The sequence below is a fragment of the Melanotaenia boesemani genome, chromosome 14 (assembly GCF_017639745.1).
Source record: "Melanotaenia boesemani isolate fMelBoe1 chromosome 14, fMelBoe1.pri, whole genome shotgun sequence".
Lineage (NCBI taxonomy): Eukaryota > Metazoa > Chordata > Actinopteri > Atheriniformes > Melanotaeniidae > Melanotaenia > Melanotaenia boesemani.
Genome location: NC_055695.1, coordinates 4631534 through 4645214, shown reverse-complemented (window position 1 = coordinate 4645214; position 13681 = coordinate 4631534). Strand labels below are relative to the sequence as shown.

At 38.2% G+C, this 13681-nt stretch overlaps 1 protein-coding gene across 1 annotated transcript in view; it reads right to left on the bottom strand.

Moving 5' to 3' along the window:
- The window catches only part of phactr1 (phosphatase and actin regulator 1), a 43572-nt gene that overhangs the window by 24427 nt on the left and 5464 nt on the right, over positions 1–13681 (bottom strand). The window lies entirely within an intron of this gene.

The window sequence follows — 13681 nt, the reverse complement described above, 5'->3', positions numbered from 1 at the left end:
ACTATACTAACTACTGTTGGGATAAAAGTCACTGGAACAAAAGTAGAAAATAATAGAGAAAAATAAAAAGCTAAAGGTTATCAGGTGCTTTTGTTCATTCATACCCGTACAGCTTAGTCCATTACAGGTCATGGGTAAGCTATCCCAGCATTAACAGGTAAGAGGCAGGGTACACTCTGAATAGACATCGCACAGACTGCACATGGGGACAACCAACCATTCACAGTCACTCCTAGGGAGAATTTTAGAGTCATCAATTAACCTAACATGTATGTCTTTGGACGGTGGGAGGAAGCCAGAGTACTTGGAGAGAACCAACGCATACACGAGGAGAACATGCAAACTCCACACAGAAAGGCCACCGCCCTCAAAGTTCGAATCTCCCCCCCGGCCGAGAATTGAACCAGCGACCTTCTTGCTGTGAGGCTGCAGTGCTACCCACCACACGACTGTGCAGCCTTCACAAGTTTTTAATTAATAAAATTCTGCTGCTTATCCATTGTTTGAAAAATAGTTGATCAGAAATTTTAATTTCAATTTCAATTCAGGGACAAATAAATCTAAACATGAATTTTGCAAAACAGTCTGAAAAGTACCATCTCCAGCAGCCACACTGCACCATCTCAGTTAGTTTAGTTTTTTAAAGTTTATTTTTCAGACATAATGAAAGTAAACAAAGTAAAAAGAGAAGGAAAGAAACAGAGGTTCAGTTCACACTTAATAACAAAACAACAATAACAATAACAATAAAACAAATAGAGAACAAAGACTTTTCCTTTAAAATGTTACTTTCTTCCACAATAATCTCATGACATCATTTTAAGTCACTGAAGTCTCTGTAGACTAGCCTTTCTGCTATTCCACCACACAAGTGTGCAGTGTGGAGTGGTGTAAAATATGTCCCTAACAAAGACATCTTCAATCCATCTGTACATGCACTGCCCCTGTGTAGAAGAATGTTTGCTTGTGCTACCTATAAATGTCCTCATCATTGTCATCCCAGGCCATTTAAAATCAGGTAGTTTAGACATTTGTCTTCTTTGGTTAGAAATTTTATTTCTGACCTCTATTTCTAAAATAAAATGTTGGAAGAGCACATAGAGGAATGTGTTGTACTGAGAAGATAAATCAAACAACATAAAAATAAAACATGTGGCAATAATAAAAAAAATGTAGTTTTCTTTTTTTTATAAATATACAAATTGTATATTATCTGTCCAATTCTACTCTACTTATAGTCCTGATTCACTGTGAATAGTTGCTTATTAAACCTATGAAACTAACAGCTGCTTGACTTTTAATGTGAAGCTGCTGTTAACTTCCGGTTTCTCTCTCCCTGTCAGGCGGTAACTTGATGCAGCAGTTACTCCTCAGACTGTGAGCCAATCACAGAGCACAGAGATGCATGCGGAACCTGCGGCTTCAACCAATCAGGGTTAAGCCTTGAAAAAGGAAATAAATAAAAGGCAGAAAAACCTGCAATTTTTTTTTCTTTTTCAAACATAAATAAATTCTTATGAAGCCTGATTTAGTTGGGCTTTTATTAAATGTTTTGTATGTGTTTCTTTTACTTTTTCCCTTTTTTTAAATTTGTTCTTTTATGTGATAAATATTTAATTAATATCTAAATTTTACAACTTGCCTTTGCTTAGTATTTGTTTGTTGGGTTGTATATTTCCTTATTTCTTGTATTTCTTTGTGAAGCACTTGGGTCTGTTCTGTGTTTTATGAGAATATATTTTAAGCTGTGACACAGTCAGTGAAAAAAAGATGACAAAAATAAGAGCGTACAATTTAAGAAGGTATAAAGAAGCTACACTTGGAAATAGTTGCAGATTTAAGAAGATGACCTGAGTCAACATACTTTGAAGAGAGACATTTGCATCTGGTTTGTGGAGGCCAGTAAAGGGTCACAGCATGTAGTTACATTTTTCTACCAGCAGGTGGAGCTAATTTACAACAAATCTAGTCTAAAATGAAGTCATCTGTCTCTTGACAGTGTCAGACAGAGCTGCAGGGTGCAGACTGGTCAGGAGGAGGAGGCAGTATCTGATCATCTCTTGTCTCCTTCATGTTTCATCAGTCAGCTGTGGTGCACATGAAAAACCTGTCATAAACATGTGTGTGCTAATTTGATTAGGCCTGTGCTTGTACAGTGAATTATTTAAAAGCTATTTTTATGGGTTACTGCTTATATTTTCAACCAAAATCAAAAGACTATTCTGCATTTTCTAACCTCCATCTCGAAGGCACACTTATAAGTACACACATCCAATCAAAAGACTCTCCATAAAAGGGGCTTTCTGCAGCACTTGATTAAAGTGGATTAGGCCTAAATTGATGGGGAAACAAGGACAGAGTAAGAGGCGGTATCATGGTTCCTTGTATGAAGTGAAGGAAAGTGACTCCGAAGGCTCCCTCAGAGTCTTATTCTGATGACTCACCTGATTTTACACGAGACAGCCCATCCAATGAGAAGGAGATGGGAGATGGGTGGGATGGGAGACTGATCAATAAATCTATGGCCTAACCAAATTCCACACAAGCTAAGACCTGCAGTATGTCTCAAGTGACTGCAAGTCAAGGTGGTGACATCTGCAGATTGAATGATGCATGACAGGTAAAATACGTTATTTGTATTTAGACTTTCTGCTTGGGTAAAAAAAAATGTTTTAACATATAAACTACAATTAAATTGGAAAAAACCATCAGTTTCACCAAAATATACATTCACCATTAGGCTACACCTGCCCAAATGTTTGTCAAAATAAATACCTAATCAGCCAATCACATGGCTGCAACTCAGTGCATCTAGTGAAGTAGACATGGTGAAAATGACTTGCTGAAGTTCAAACTGAGCATCAGAATGAGGAAGAAGGGAGATTTAAGTGACTCTGAACGTGGCATGTTTGTTGGTCTGAGTATTTACTGGGATTTTCACACACAACCATCTCTAGGCTTTCCAGAGAATGGTGTGAATAAGAGAAAATATCCAGTGAGCAGCAGTTGTCTGGACCAGAATGTCTTGTTGATGTCAGAGGTCAGAGGAGAATGAGCAGACTGGTTGTAGATTATAGAAAAGCAACAAGAGGTCAGATAAGTACTGGTTCCAACCAAGATCTGCAGAACAGCATCTCTGAACACACAACACATCCAACCTTGAAGCAGATGGGCTACAGCAGCAGAAGACACACCGGGTGCCTCCTGCCAGCTAAGAACAGGAAACTGAGGCTACAATTCACACACACTCACCAACACTGGACAATAGAAGATAGAGAAACGTTGCTGGTCTGATGAGTCTCCATTTCAGCTCCACATTCAGATGCTAGGCTCAGAATTAGATGGAAACATCATGAAAGTAATGGTTTGGGGGACATTTTCTTGGCCACACTTTGGGCCCCTTAGTACCAGCGTGTTTTAGTTTAACCAGCACAGCCTACCTGAGTATTGTTGCTGACCATGTCCATCCCTGTATGACCACAGTGGAGCATCTTCTGATGCTACTTCCAGCAGGATAATGCACCATGTCACAAAGCTCAGATCATCTCCACCTGCTTTCTAGAACATGACGATGAGTTCACTGGACTCCAACGGCCTCCACAGCCACCCGATTTCAGTCCAGTAGAGCAGCTTTGGGATGTGGTGGAACGGGAGATTCTCATCATGGATGTAGCCGACAAACATGCAGCAACTGTGTGATGCTGTCATGTCAATATGGAGCAAAACCTCTGAGGAAGGTTTCCGACACCTTGTTCAGTCTATCAAGGCAGTTCTGGAGGTAAAAGGGGTCAAATTCAGTACAGTGCTTATTTAGCATATACTTTCTAAAACATGTTTTTTAGAAAGAATGTGGTGTCATCGTGTGTGTGGATTAAGAATGTCTTCCTACATCTAGACCCATAAATACATGTTCACAGCTTTGTAATGATGTTCCAGCTGCAGCAGAATCATCTTCATTACTGTTCATACTGCCAAGTGTTCAGCCTACACATTGCATCATAAATGAATAGCAGTCTAAGGGTTTCAAGCTGCATCTGGACAGGATTCAGGATTTATTTCTTAATACTCTAATATGGCATTGATTATTGGAACTGCCCCTATTAAATGTTCATCTGACAATCAACAAAGAGAAGTCACAGTTTTATCGAGCCGATCCATATGCATGTAAAAAGAAATGCTAAAAGCTACATATAAATAAATAGATACATCTCCAAGAAAGACTGTAAAAATATGTTTATAGCCCAAATAAATACACAGCTGATAAAATGATATTCATGTGTAAAGCTCTAGATCAGGAGGTAGTTATATACGTTACCACTCGTTTTCTTTTCAAGCCGATACCAAGAAAAATACAAGCCAGCATTGGCGATACTGATCTTACAATTTGTTCAGGAACTTATTGTATTTGGAAAATGACTTTCAAAGCAGCTTATGCTGAGGGGAAAGGAAGTGAAAGTTACACTTTTATAGAAAACTTTGTGATTCAAACTGAGATGACCAGTAAAATGAATAAAAATATATATATAAATGCCACAATAACTCATGTTTGTCAACACCTACATATTAAAATATTTAGTCTAAACAAATGAGAGGAGTTGATGTTATTGTCTTTCCATCCTATTAAATAGTTTTCATTCATATTTTTATTTATAAAAAACCTACAATGACAGTTTACCAAATATTTAATGACTCCAGCCTCTGCAGCATCCTTACCGACTGCATCTAGGCCTGTTGAATTGTTGTGAGCTGATCTAAGGGACACATATCACTCCAAGCTGAACTCATACAGATATTTATTGCAACATTTTCTTATTTTATAACCACATTTATTACTGTGCATAACAAAACAGGATGCAAAATTTAGCATCAGTGGTACACATTTTCTCCCTCTGAATAGGGGTTAGCACCTGAATGCAGCATCAAAGGAATTAGATATGACCATGGTAAGCATAAGAAAAAGTAGTTCCTGCCAACTGGGTATAATTTAGAGAAGATCCTGATATTATAGCTACTTTCCACTGTATTCCAGTTTGTGATAGACTGTATTTTTACCCCAAATAAGTAAAATATCGAAATTCTAACAGGAAGATGGATTCTAGAACATAAAAAGCTGGTATCTGTAGTATCGATATTTTGGCATCACTATCAGGAGGGTAGTCGTCATTTACCTTATAAAGAGAAATAATTCATCATAACTTTTGAATTATTAATGTCTGAAACTGAGCTTAGTGGATCTACACTCTCAAGTCATATTTGCATTTAAAGATAATAGATGCAAGATAATAATAATGATAATAATAATGATAATAATAATAATAATAATAATAATAATAATAATAATAATAATAATAATAATAATAATAATAAATTTATTTCATTCATTCATTTTCTTAGTCCAATTAAGGTTCTTGTGGAAGCTGGTGCCTATACCAGGAATTAGCAGGTCCGGTACACCCGGACAGGTTGCCAGTCCATCGCAGGGACGACACAGAGAGACAAACCTCAGGGAGACTTTAGAGTAACTAATTAACCTATCATGCATGTCTTTGGATGGTGGGAGGACGCTGGAGAACCTCGGAGTGAACCCACGCATACACGGGGGGAAAGGCAAACTCCACACAGGCCACTGTTCGAACCTCCCCCCAGCCAAGGCTGGAACCAGTGACTTTTTGCTGTGAGGCATCAACAAATTAAACTAAAACAAATATTTTTATGTCGCCCCCAATGGTTTTCTCCCTTTCATAAACCCAGTACCATTTGTAATTCAGTTCAACAGTTGGCTTGTTTAGTGAAACCTAAAACAAGAGGAGCTGGATCTGGGACCTGGGGATCTGCTGGAATTCTGCTGCAGGCCTCAGAAAGGCTCCCTACACAGAAGACGGTGCAGACATTCGGCAGGTTACAGCTCAGTGTGCTGCAGACTCAAATGGACTCTTGGATCAGTCTTTTGGACGAGTCGGAGATTTTCAGCAAGCTGCATGTTTGTGTGAATGTGCACACATGCAAGAGCCTGAGCAGCACCTACTTAGACCACAGGTGTTCCTGTCACATCTGAGGTGGCAGCGTGTCCCCCGTTAGACAGCCTGTGGTCTCTCCAGCTGCCTGTGAGACGCTGAGCTCCTCACATCTGTCTCGCTGTAGACCATCCCGTCTATTTCATGCTGCCAGCAGGTGAAGCCTGCATTTCCCATGAACGACCCAGAACAGCATTCTGCAACACTCTACGTGGCATTCGGCCAAGACTACTCCCGCACAGTAGACCCTACCAGCACCCCCCATTCCCTCTGGAGTTTCTCACTTCTGTGCCTGTGTGCTGCGATGGAGATGCATTAACTGAATCAATCTCACCTTGACCTGCCTGAGCTGTGATCCATGTCTCCATGGTGCTGCGCCTGCCCGACAGCTCTAATGAGGTTCCACAACACTCTCTCTGAGCCTTGTTAACTAACTCGCCGACCATTAGATGGGTGTAAAAATAACTCAGCTTAACGTCACTGTCACAGACGGTGTGTTGACACGCTTTTGGATTTCTTCTGCATGTAATTTGCTTTTAATTCTTCTGCTGGGGACAATCATTGTCTGAGTTTCTGTCCTTTCTGTCGTTTGTCTCAACATTTTCTTTTCATGTTTTCTAGAACCATGAGTGCTTTTGCTTTTGTTGCTCTTCATCTCCCAACAGCTTCATACACTGAACACGCAGAACTCATACAAACATTTCTTTTGTTAAAGTTTCCTCTTGGTTCTGCTTGTATTTACAAACCATCCACTAATTTTAGTTTAAAAATTGCTGTAGTGTGATTTAGTTGAACAATTAATAAATTGCAGACTAATTAAACTGGTTATTGATCAGGGTGCAGAGGTCATGTGTCTGGCTCTCCATGGCTCTGCATTAACTAACGACTATGTCCTGATCAATAGCAGCACTGCTGCTGATGTTCTGACTGATGCTGACAGACTATTATCAGGTCAAACTCCCTTTTAAACCAGGTTTTCAATTAAACCACAGGCTTTAAATTAACACGTTTTTACTTAATGTTAAAGGTTTTAATTAATGATGTGAGACTCTGATGCAACCTAATAAAATCTTCCATTTACACTTCAAGTGCCAGACTTTTGTCCTCCGAGATGTACACGAAGTTTTCTGACATAATTTGACTAAATGAAGTGTTTCTATATTTTTGTTGTGTGTAGTTTTAAAGCTACACATTTCAGAATGGTAACTAATAATGTTTAGTTTGAAAAATGTAAACAAATTTTTTTGAGAAGCACTAAACATTTGACATTTTTCTGGATTTAAGGAAAGTCTGATTTATTTCTGGTCATTCAAGAAGCTAAAATTCCTTCATCAACAAACTGTACAAAGACTGAGAAAAAGAATAGAAACCGTCTGAACTAAACTTGTGACGAGACTTTGGTCTTTCCAAGATACAGTTTGCCTGTATGTGGAGTTTTATTTTAGATTTTTTATAGTTAATTTATGCCTGAAAATGTTTAAGCTTTTAAATTCCATCTAAAATGTATTATTATTACTCTTTCTTTCTTTCTTTCTTTCTTTCTTTCTTTCTTTCTTTCTTTCTTTCTTTCTTTCTTTCTTTCTCTCTCTCTCTCTCTCTCTCTCTCTCTCTCTCTCTCTCTCTCTCTCTCTCTCTCTCTCTCTCTCTCACACACACACACACACACACTCATATAGCACTTCTATTGTTATGTACATACATTCATATCCCGATAGACACATAGGGTGGCAAAATGAGGTTCAGTGCCTTGCTCAGGGAAGCCTAGAAACTAACCATCAACTTTCCAATTTGGTGGACAACTGCTCTTCCTCCTGAGCTACAGCCTCCCCTTATTATTAATATATAATAATAATAATAATAATAATAATAATAATAATAATAACATTAATAATAATAATAAAGATTTTTTCTTTTTTAAAATTTGATTTTATTTATGTATTGTTGAGAATGTTTCTGTATAATTTTATATTTTATAAAATTTTTGTTTCAAATCATCTAACTTTATTTTAATTTAAATTAACATACTACATTTCGCCTTAGAGGAAAATGATGTTTTTGTTATTCGAAAAGTGTGTTTTTTTTTAAGGTTAAAAGTGCTATTTAAATAAAGATTATTACATAATAATTATTATTACATTATTACTTTCTGACATCAGGGAGTAGTTGTTAATTAGCCATCCTAACGCCCCTAAAGTCCTGGGTGAAGGGTCAGGTGGTCACTACTCTGCTTAAAAAGAGAAATAAAATCCTCTGCAAAGGGACAGTGCCAAGTGTATGAACTGGAGTTTAGCCAAAGTCTCAACAGTGGATCTAAAAACTTCAAATGAAGCTCAAAGTGTTTGCATGCCAGACTCCAATTAGATTTAGTCATAAAATCTATTTTCATTGTATGTTCAGTTTCTGGCACTAAAAGTAAAACGAGGATACTTATTGAAGAACTCACCTTGATGCGTCTGTCATTTTTTATTTATTTATTTATTTTTTACTGCCTCAGTTCCTTTGTGTCCTCACTTAGTCCCAGACTGGCTCCATGAGATGCTGAGATCAGAACTCTGTGGGGGGCACACCATCTAATGGAAGGACCCTTGTTCCTCTTGTCATTGAGATGTACAGTAGCTTGTACTCTGTACTTAATGTTCATGATGCAGTTTGAATCAGTGTGTGCATTTCTGTGATGACATGAGCCACACATGCAACACTGATTGCATGTGGTTTATATCACGCAAGAGGACTAAAAGACTAAGACACCCATCTTCTTCCCCTTTATCTGCTTCTGATCACTATGCATCACCTGGCATATCAGCATCTAATCGAGGCATCTGTCTCCATCAGTCAAAAAATATCAGTCATGCCTTTGATGGTGCTGCTGCTAATTTAGGCCCTGAACTGGGACTCGGATCCTGACAGAGATTTATTATGCAAGATTAATGTGATGCTCTGCAAGTGAGACATCGAGGTGCAGACCTTCTGTTTGGAGTGTGAAAAGAACTTTAATCTTCGTCACTCTCCATCTTTCTTTAACCATCTCTTTCCCAGTCCTTCATTTGTCCACAAGCTACATCACTAAATAAGATGTTTGCAAATTGCCTTGTTAAATATAAGGGCAACAAACACACACACACACACATGCACAAAGACACACATATACGATTTTCTGGGTGTGCTGTTTGAAGGCACCCTCAGCAGAGTTATAATGGAAGAGGCTTAACGTGCAGTGTGTTCTGGATAATTGGTTGCACAGCAGGAACACTGCTCTGAGTCAAGACTGCAGCAAAGAGAGGTCAGTTTCATGGTTTCCAGAGGATAAACCAGGATGAGGTCGCAGAACTATTAGCCAGCAGTCATATACCATTCATCTTAACAACGTTATGATCCCGACTTTTACAGTGTAGGAGATTATTTAAAATAATTTAAACAGACAAATGCATGAAAGAAAGACAGCAAGCAGCGAGGGACAACCTTTGTTGTTTTGATAAAAATGATTCCGAACTGATCTGAAACGTCACAAAAACACCAGAAAAATCCTCAAACCATCTTACTTGCGACTGCAAAAGTTAACTGTTTTCAACAAAGAGTCATTCAACTGCAGAACCAAGTTAACCAAAAAAGATGATGATCAATAGTCAAACTCTCCTTTCAGATCAAAATAAATCATGAAGTTTTAACTTTGAACTCAAAATACCTGTAAACAGAGGTTCATTCTTCCATCCTCTGCTTATTTATTCATCTTTCCTTTACTCCCCCTGGCCTCCCCCATCCATCCTTTCCTACTTCATCCATCTTGTCCGTCCCTCATTCATCCATCCTTCACTCCCCTAACTTGGTCCATCCATCATCCTTTTCTCCCTCATCCACCTTCTCCCTCTCTCATATTCATTCATTCATCCTTCCATCCATTCTACATCTCTCTTCTCCATTCATCCTTTCCTCCTTCACCTATCCTTCCCTTCCCTCATTCATGTTTTAAATGGGGAAGAAATAATGCTAGTGAAAGGCACAATGACGGTGTCAGAGCGCCCCCAAAGTAATCCCAGTTGTAACAGACGTATCAGGGGCCATGACTCCCACACAGGAAAAACGGCTCCAACCGATTCTTGGGACATCATCTAAGGTTTATCAGAAGAGTTTAGTCCTAGAAACAGCAGAGAACACGTGCAGAACCGTCAAATTTCCAGGTCCAGATGTGGGGAGTGTGGTAAGATGCCAACTGAGGTAGAGAAAAACACACACTTGGCTCTTACGGATGCTAATGTGAAATGCGAGGGGGGGCTTGCTGAATGGAAACTACGGATGCTTGTGTGAGTAACTCCATGTTTTTGAGCAGTTATAAAAGAAACAAATTATTTATTTCAATAGCCCAATGAAGAAATGTTTAAGTATAAAGTACTGCTACCTCCCTTTGCTGCCTTTCACTCAGTGTGCCTGTGATGTCTGTACCAAAATTATTATGTAATACAACTTTTGCCAATACAACACAAACACCTGAAATAGTTCATTTACTGCTTGAGGTTCAGATTGTGCTACTGGAGCGTCAAAACAGCCTCAACCTTTAGCTTCAGTCTCCCCACAAAGCCAGCATTGTTCTAGGCCTTGTTTCTAAAACAGTTTTCACTGAAGCATGGTGAACATATTCAAGCATTTTCATGACTGTTGTTGACCAGAAAAAAGGAAAACATCCATTGATCCAAGATTGGTGGGTCTTGAGGAAAGCTGAAAATGGTCAACTTCTCGCAAGCAAAAACATATTTATTCGAGACGTGTCCAAACAAAGTTCATCACTATGAGAAGTGGCATGGGTTTATTGCAGTGCAAAAACTTCTATGCTCAGATTTTAATCATCATCATGGATAATGTGCACTCTCTAGTTGGGGTGCGCTGTCTGGAGAATTTGACTATGCAAGAAAATCCAGGTACAACAACATGAAAGTGGCCATACTGCTGAACAAAAGTCTGCTGGGGTGAGCGCGAGTTTGAGTCTACTAGATAAATCCAGTTTGGGCAAAACAATGCTAAAAGGTGTGTCCAACACTTTTTAAGCTTTAGGTCTTACTTAAGGTGATCACTTTTATTAAAGAAAGATGGCAAAAACCTGCAGGGACTAAAGTTTGGCATGCAGATAAGGAATTGTGTGACTTGTCTGATTAAATGAATTAAAATTTCTTTTAGATAATTGGCTGACATAGTTGAATTAAAGTTGCTTTAACTGTATTCTTGACTCAAGGTTTATATATTGAAACATGAAAGCAGGAGTTTGAAGGCTTTCTTGTGATGTGCCTGATTCGGCCTCTGGAGGTCTTCTTTCACCATCTGTCTGTAAATGTGTTTATCAAAAAACACTGAAGAAGAGTTTGAAATAATATCTGATGTGACCAAGAAGCAAAAAATAAGTTAAAATTAAATTCAAAGTTCAGAGTTTTCTCCTTTTTTGACTTAGTTCATAGTTCAAATGCCTCAATAAGCCCTCCTCTCTGCAACTGGACCCACTTTCAGCTGAATTAATACAAAGCGACAGTTCAGCAGGGCATGTGGGAGTAAGTGTGTGTGGTTGTTTGTGTGTGTATCCACATCACTGTAAATGTGGGAGTGTGAAACTTGGCGTATCACAGAGATATGAGTCATCCCCCTCTCCTCCCTTTCTGTCCCCTGTAAGCAGCTCAACAGCTCTGATAGGTGGCCCTCACCAATACAGGCAGAAGGAAAGAAAAAAAAAGAAATAATAACTTCATCTTTTGTTTGTTATTAGTGTGTTTTTCTAACAGTAACACAGTGGGACCACACTTACAACTTTCACAGAGGGAGAAGAAATCAAAGAGAAGCTCACAGCCAGGCTGCAAAGGAAAAGGCAATGCAGACTAAACCAAAAATAGATAAATAGCTAGAAGAGCCTCACTGTGACGATAACAACAACAACAATAACAGCAAAAAATAATAAATTAAAGTTGAACAAATACTGCCTTTTACTTTTGTGCATCCGTTCTTTTTAAAAAAACAATTTTTGAGTTGGTCAGCAGTGGCGGATCTAGAAAATTTTACATCTAGGCAGGTCAGTATTGGGCATCCTTATTGTTATAATCACCTATAGGCAAGACATTGTACAGCATATTTCATGTACAAGACAATTCAAAGTGCTTTACATAAAACATAAAAAATATAGCATTATAGCAGAATGCAGGAAAGCAATAAAAAAAACTTTACAACAAAATGAGTGTAAATAAATACAGAAATAGTTACTTTGCAAAAAACTATTAAAGTTTTTGTTATATAATAAATACAAGCTCATACCATAAATTTAGTGGAAGGCTGAAGGGAACACTAGGAGTTGTCCAAGTCTAGCATAAAAAGAAGAAATCATGAGTGGTACCATTTTTTTCAGACAATTAAAACTAAGATGCACCTGAACCAGAAGAAAAAATAAATATGGAGAAGGGCTCAAACAGCTCATAATATGAAGAAGCATCCCTGCTAGTAAAATCATGTGATGTCACTGTGTTGTACAGGTGGTGTGTGGTTTCCCGTGTCACAGCCTGGCGAGTGTTTATTGATAATGTTACGGAAGACAGAAGCAGCTGGATGAATTCTGAAGTATACAGGATTATACTGTCTGCTTAGATTAAATTATGTAACATAGCTGAGTGGATGGAGCCTCTCAGTACAGATGGACAGTGAACCATAACACACCGGAAAATAAATCACGCAGTTCTGAAGGTAAAGAAGCAGAATACTCTGTAATGATTAGTCATCTTGCACCAACCCCGTCAAGCTGCATTTCATTCACCTCAGGCAAAAACTAAAAAACATACAGACAGCTGCTGCAGAGACTTGGCTAAGAATCACAGAGGAGGAAACACATTCTATAATACCTAATTTAGATGTGAATGGCATCAATTTAAAGCAGCGCATCTGTAGCCCATATAGTTATAACTTCAACAGGATTTATTAAAGAGCTACGGACCTATTATCTAGATATGCAACAGTCTTGTGCCAACCAACACCTGGTAATAACGTGTTACTACATTCACAGACGTCTATTAGCCAAGCTGTTTGCTAACAGACAGGAAAAATTTAACAGAAGCATGCTTCATTGTTGTGAGGCACAAAGTACGAGGTTAGGGGTTAGGAGCTTGTGTGAAACCTCTTCAAGAAAATTAATTAAAATGAGGTCCAGAGCAACCTCTTCTTAGTAAAGCTAGTGATTTGAGAGTTCAACAGATGGTCCTTCCACAACTAGTTCTGACATCAAATGAAGTAAGTTTGATGTTTAACATGATGGGAAAATAGTGGACCTCGTCTCAAAGATGAGAGCTGGAAGCTATTTTAATAGTTTTAATGTTATCTGCACATTGTAGCACTTTGTTCAACTAACTTTGTTTAGTTTACTTAGTTTACAGTCCCGTGAAGAAAAAAGCATTAGTGCAAGATGGAAGGAAATGTATAGGTGAACTGCACAGTGAGTGTTTATAGTTACATAATTTAAAAAATAATAATTTTCAAATTGGCATTGATGCTTTTTTGGAGTGATGTGTATTGATTGTATGTCTTTCACTTGAAGACATACCTGAGACTAAGTATTTGGTGATCAGTTATTATTATACTAACAGGCTAATATCTCATATTAACTCAAATCTACACTGCAACCACTTTGTATTATGTGCCAGACTTTTGGCATT